Source organism: Eumetopias jubatus, unplaced genomic scaffold, assembly GCF_037043125.1.
Source record: "Eumetopias jubatus isolate StellerSeaLion01/CBP00866 unplaced genomic scaffold, mEumJub1_p1.0 scaffold_4, whole genome shotgun sequence".
NCBI classification, from domain to species: Eukaryota; Metazoa; Chordata; class Mammalia; order Carnivora; family Otariidae; genus Eumetopias; species Eumetopias jubatus.
In genome coordinates this window covers 153,543,399-153,550,126 of record NW_028274810.1, presented here as the reverse complement: position 1 = coordinate 153,550,126, position 6,728 = coordinate 153,543,399, and the positions used below count along the sequence as shown (strand labels likewise).

The 6,728-nt window shown below is 39.1% G+C and overlaps 1 pseudogene; it reads left to right on the top strand.

Moving 5' to 3' along the window:
• The first annotated feature begins 1,078 nt into the window (after positions 1-1,078).
• On the top strand, positions 1,079-4,136 carry LOC114215485 (ferritin light chain pseudogene; annotated as a pseudogene).
• Positions 4,137-6,728: the final 2,592 nt, after the last annotated feature.

Here is a 6,728-nt window from a genome sequence, read left to right as displayed (position 1 = left end):
TTCAGATGCTTTCACCAAAAAAGAAGTTAACTATGAGAGGAGATAGATATATTAATTAGCTTGACTGCAGTAATCATTTCACTATATATGTATATCAAAACATTATGTCGTATACTTTAAATATATAATTTTTACTTAAAATGTCCCTATTAATCATATATGATTGAGAGACCCAAAACTCAAAACAACAGTGAATAAAATAAAGTTGATGTGTATTTCTTTACTGTGTCAAGTTTGGATGTGAGAACTCCAGAACTAACCAGGAGGCTTCACTAAAATATTGGAACTCAGACTCCTTCAATCCTGCTATTCCACTGGTCTGAGCATATAGCTTTCACTTTATGGTTGAGGACAACAGCTCTAACTCCAGCCATTTTTTCTACATACTAACCAGCAGGAAAAAGGAAAGGCTAAAAAGTAAAATGGTATCTTCCTCATTCTAAGCATACATGCTAAAAATTGCACACACATCTCTGCTTAGAGCCTATTGGCCATAACTTAGCTACCTTTAACTGTAAGATGGTTAAGAAATATAATTTTTTTCCTGTAGACACAAGTCCAACTAAAAATTAGATTCTCTTAATAAGTAACAATTGGAAACTGGTTCTTAAAGAACAACTAGTGAAAACATCCACACACTCGATCTCTATTCTATATTCCATCTTACCTTCTAAGAGATTCATTCTATAAAATGTATACAAATCCATCACAAAATATAAGGTGTCTGATGACCTGTGTCATATTTTACTCTTCTGTCTCAAGTTCTGCCACCATCATCTCAAATCTCAAATTCTCCCTCACCTCCAGACACTTGGTAATCCACTATTTTGCAAAATTCTGTGTGTTACTGAAGGCTCAATCAGATCAGCTGTGCTGTAGATAAGAACCACTATAAGTAATATTATATAGAGAACTTATAGGAATTCAACTCTAAGCAGGAATGGACGTGGTGAAGTCTGTGCAAAGCTATTGTCTCTGAATCTGAGGATGAGCCTAAAGAGGTATGACTCTCTTGGTCTAGAGGTCAGAAAGAAAAGCTGAATATGGAGGGAAATGATAAGAAACCAGAACCACGAAGATGAGCTGGAACTTGCACCTGTCTTTAGCATCTGCTATCAGCTTCAATGCTAGGATTGCCCTGCAGAAAAAGCTGACTCTCTTGAGCATAGATCTGTTCACATGCCCGGCACAGGATTCAGAGAACGCATGGGAGAAAATCCAGCAGGAGAGAAAGGAGCTGCAAGCCTGCGTGTTGACCCTTGCCAACAAAGTAAGCCAACACTGCCATGTGCTCAGTGCCCCAGACCAGCCACTAAAACATAAAACACTAACACCACTCCCTCACATCTGCCTGCCAAATCACATGCAAATTCCTCTTGTTGTCATCCATAATCCAGAACAATCCTGGGAAGGGGATGTTTGGAAAGGTAGTTAGAGCTCAGTTTATTTGGCACAGAATAAACCTGTCTGTGTTATTTGGGTCTCATTTTTAAAACATTCTTCTTCAAGATTCCTTTCCGTAACTCCTAAGACTAGGCTAACTACTAAAATGTGGCTCTGGAGTACTTCTCTTTTTTTCTTCAGTCATATGTAGGGTTTTTTTTGGTTTTTCGTTTTTTTGTTTGTTTTTATTGATCATATCTGCCCCCACAAAATGAAAAAATAAGACTTTTCAGTCTGGAAAAAGGCACAGGTTTTTCACTGAAAAAAAAAAAGGTTTTGAAATAGTCCCTTCAAAGTTAAAGATTTTCTCCATATTCTTCCACTTAGAATGGAAGTTTCTATATACACAGAAGCTTTTTTTCCAAGAGGTAACTTCTGTGAAGGAAGACAGTAAAATGGAGGCCAACACGGTGAGTTATTTGTGAATCTCTAGATTTTTATCTTTTTATCTTTCCTAGATTTTTATCTTTCCTCCACATCTCTACTGAATAAATAAATGTTGTAAGCAATGCAGTATTTTCTTTAATTTTTTAAAAATCCCTATCTTTATTATTTAATAGGACTAGAAGGTATGAACAAATATGTCAAGATAATCACCAAGCAAAATCAATTGGGCACTCTTTGTCAGGGTGCCTTTTCTATACCTGTAGAGAAAATATTTCTAATGAAAGGAAAAATACAGAGAACAGAAAGTATACTCCTTACATAAAAATTAGATTTTCAAAGTTGTTCCCAACACACCTCTTCTCTCCCTACAGATGTCTCTGTACTTAGCTGAACATAATTATAAGTAAAATGAATTGTTAGGTTCACAGGATATAAAGTCAGGACCATGGGAATACACAAAGTATTAAATCTGAAATACAATTTAGTTTTGCTCTGGAAAAATTTTGTCATTTTTTTCGGACTTGCACTTCAGAAGTTTGTCAATGTATCAAAATATTATTAGATTTTTTTTTTTTATAGATATCCCGGGACTCCAGGATCATGACCTGAGCCGAAGGCAGTCGCTTAACCAACTGAGCCACCCAGGCACCCAATATTAGTGGATTTTAAATGTTACATATTAGTGGATTTTAAATGTTACAGAAGTTAACAAAGAGCTTGCCTCTTCCAGCTGTGCTTCTCTTCTCATCTAATGTGAACGGCCCCAGTTTCTTCATATTGGCCACATACTGAGCAAAGTGCCTTTATGCTAATTTGGAATCACCCTGTCCTATGCTTAGCAATGAATTAATATCAAGATGGTTTTTCATTTTTGAAAAATGAACTGTGATTCTTTAATAAAAATAAACCAAGTATTATTTATTATATTTGACAAGCTACTCAGCTAGCTAGGGCAACATTTAGTGATGTCCCCAGATAAAGATTTAGGTAACATTCTTTGAAAATAGGAGTCCCTGGTGAATTCTTAGGCCTTGGTGCTGTTTGTGATTGTTAGTTTTGCCTGTACCTCTGCGAAATGGTAAAAAGTGAATGAGTTCATTAAAGAGCTGTCTGTCGGCTAACTGAAATTCTGAAATCGGCTACTAGTGGAATTAATTAAATTCTACTTTTTTTTTCCTTAGGGTATTAGGTATATTGACTAAGTTGCTAAACTGAAACAATCAGCTTAATGTACTTTTAAAGTCGACAAAATATTGTATCAGATTTAAGAGAAATAAAAACCAATTTTTTTAAAAATGTAAATCGAATGAAACATTGAAGTATTTATTCTTTCTCAACAGACAGTATCGCTTTTAAAATCCAATGCATAAAAGCAGGGTACTGGGCTGTCCCTTGGATCTGTCTCTTGCTTCAACAGTGTTTGGACCGAACAGACCCAGGGATGCCCCTTCTACCAGCCTGAGACCACCCTCCAAACTTTTTCCCAACTTTTTCCCAGTCACAACCTTCAGAGCCATCTTCTTGGCCACCCTCTGCCTCCAGGACCAGCCAACACTCTATTTTGAGCTTAGCTCCTTATTACCATCAACCATGAGCTCCCAGATTTGTCAGAATTATTCCACCAAGCGGCACCTGGGTGGCTCAGTTGGTTAAGCATCTGCTTCGGCTCAGGTCATGATCTCGGGGTCCTGGGATAGAGCCCTGCATCAGGCTCCCTGCTCAGCAGGGAGCCTGCTTCTCCCTCCTCCTATGTCACTCCCCCTGCTTGTGTTCACTCTCTTCTTTCTCAAATAAATAAATAAAATCTTAAAAAAAAAAAATAAGAATTTTTCCACCAAGGGGGAGGCTGCCATCAGCTGCCTTGTCCCTGTGCATCTGTGGGCCTCCCTCACCTACCTCTCTCTGTGCTTCTATTTCCACCAGGAGGATGTGGCTCTGGAGGGCATGGACCCCTTTTTCCTCCAGTTGGCTGAGGAGAAGCATGTCTGCTCTTAAAGATGTAAAAGCAGCTCAGCCTCCACACCCTCTTCCAGGACCTGCAGAAGCCATCCTAAGATGGGTGGCATAAAACCCTGGATGCCATGGAAGCTGCCCTGGTTCTGGAGAACCTGAACCAGGCCCTTTGGGATCTGCATGCCTTGGGTTCAGCCTGCACACACTACCATTTCTGTGACTTCCTGGAAAACTACTTCCTAGAGGAGCAGGTGAAACTTGTCAAGAAGATGGGGGACCACCTGACTAATCTCTGTAGGCTGGCTGGGCTGGACGAGGATCTCTTCGAAAGGCTCACCTTCAAGCATGACTAGGAGCCTCTGAAGCCCAGCATCCTCCTGGTTGTCAGGGCTTGTGCCTGAGCTTCTCCCTGCAGCAATTAAGCAGCATTTTAACCAACTTGGAGCCCTCTCGCAAGCCCTGGACCAAATGGAAACAATAAAGCTTTTTGGAGCCAAAAAAATCAATATATAAATAAATAAATTTAAAAATAAAAAAATAGTAAAAATTTAAAAATAATAAAATCTGATGGATAAAAAGTGTTTTTCTGTCTTTGCTTTGAACTATCAATTAAAAGCTCACATTCTTATAAGAAGTAACACTATTATGAAAAAAACAATAAACTCTAGACATCATAAGTCTGATTGTTATATTAGAGAAAACTACGGACGGAAGCCTAGGCTCTGTCCCTCTAAACATATCCTCTAAATCGATTTCACCACAAGTGAGAACTACCAAATATCCAGACATTGTCAGAAAAGGACAGATAAATGGAAACAACTCGAAGTTAAGTAGGAAAGAGAGTCTTTCCATCTCTTCTTTTTGTGGTGATATGCTACCTGAGATATGCCAAGAGCTCTAATGCTGTACGTGGGACAGAGGTACTACCTACGTCCTGCCACAGGATTTAGGAAAGCTTTAAGGATAAAGCAGAATTCGAAAGGGGAAAAGAGGTTCAGGCTGGGAACGAGAGAAAGGTAGGGACACAAGAGGATCACACATTTAGCAGGAAAGGAAGGGCCAAATGAATGTGACTATATGGACTATTACCACGTTATTATGCATTAAAAGTTATACAACATAAGATGCATTGCATTTTCTGCTAAACCAAAACAACCTAAAAAGAGTTTCCAACCTACAGGAAAGCTTCAGCATAACAGATTTAAAACAGAAAGAACCCATAGTTATTTTACAAGGCCAAGGTTTTAATGCACCAAGTGAAAAAATAAACCCTGAAGGGGGGATGCAAACTAGCCCAGAGAGAAATCAGTCATATCACGCACATGTGGTCATTGGACTCGATGGGCGAAATCTGAGTTCCAAAAGTGCTATGTATTTTGTTATGTTATGTAAGTGATCACAGCAACTTGAGACCAGATTAACTTTCCCGAAAGTTTCCTTCCTTACTGCTCAAATTAAATCAGCGATAGTGGATGGGGAAGCTGCTAAGCATACCAAAATGCTCTGTTCTCCCTACACATTAGTCAGTAAGCAGAAGCACTTTGTAAACCCACCTGGAATGCCATCAATGATAAAGGGTGCTGTTACCTCTAGTAAAGGATGGAAATTACCCTTGTTCTTCAGAAACCTCTGTATTGGAAACCTCTACAGAAACACAAATTTCTCCACTGGATCCACATTCTTTAACCACCAGGGAGCTTCTTTTCTTTTCTTTTTTAAGATTTCATTTATGTATTTATTTGAGAGAAAGAGAGAAGACAAGCAGGGGGAGGGAGAGGGACAAGGAGATTCCACGCTGAACACAAAGCCCCACATAGGGCTTGATCTCAAGACCCTGAGATCATGACTGGAGCCGCAATCAAGAGTCAGATGCTTAACTGACTGAGCCACCCAGGCACCCCAACCACTGGGGAGCTTCTTGAAGCCAGGGTCACGGCTACTGTAAATGAATATTCCCCAGATGCCTAATAGAATGACTTGCACGCACAAAAAAGTGTTGTGTGTTGGATGAATTAATGAACAAGTGAATCTTCTGGCCGAAATTGTGTACATATGACTTAAAGCATAGTAATGAGAAAGGCTTGCATTATGAGTAAAGGCAATACTCTTCCTTTGATTCTGCCCTAGTGGCAATAAGATATCGAGACTGAGATGGTCTTTAGACTACCTGTCTGACCACATGTGTCAGCTTCAAATCACATCCTACAGACACTCAGAATAATAAGAGTCTGCAGCCTACTAGGAATGTTGGAGGAGATAAAAATCATTCCACAACTAAGTGAAGGTTTCAGTGGGTGGCTCTATTTTAGATAAATAAGGAAATTCAGATGCAAGGGATACATTTATGTTTACAGATTCTTGATGCCTGAGTGAAGAGTCCAGAATATTCCTTGATTTCTTATGAAGCCATCCTAACATTAGTAGTGCTATACTCAAAAAATGTTAAATCTAATTTGAGAGAAGATATACAAACTACCATGGAATATAATACAGCAGTGAAATATAAAGCAACAACAAAAAAGAGGTAGCACAAAGTCACGAAAAGCTTAATCAAGGAAGTAGGACAAGGTGAGACCTTGCGAAGTGAAGTAAGATTGGAGTGAGCTGGGATTGGGATGAGTGTGTTCCGTGTACATAAAAGTCTTTAAAAACCAAAGTTTGGCATTTGCTTTGTTACACGTGCTTCTGAGAGTTTCTTCGGTCCCATTCCAGAAATTAAATCTTTACTATTCCTGCCTCCCCTCATTTTACGCCCCATCGATGTTGGGGGGAAAAAAGCCTCCTTCTCCTGATACCCCTCAGTTCTAAGGTGCATCAGAGTTTTCAAAGTGTGTCTTAAGCTGATATTTCAAAGCCAAACAGGACCTCAGAGATAATACAGTTTAATCTCTTTATTTTACAAAGGAAGAAAGAAAGGTCTAGAGATAAAAGGTGACTTTTCCCAA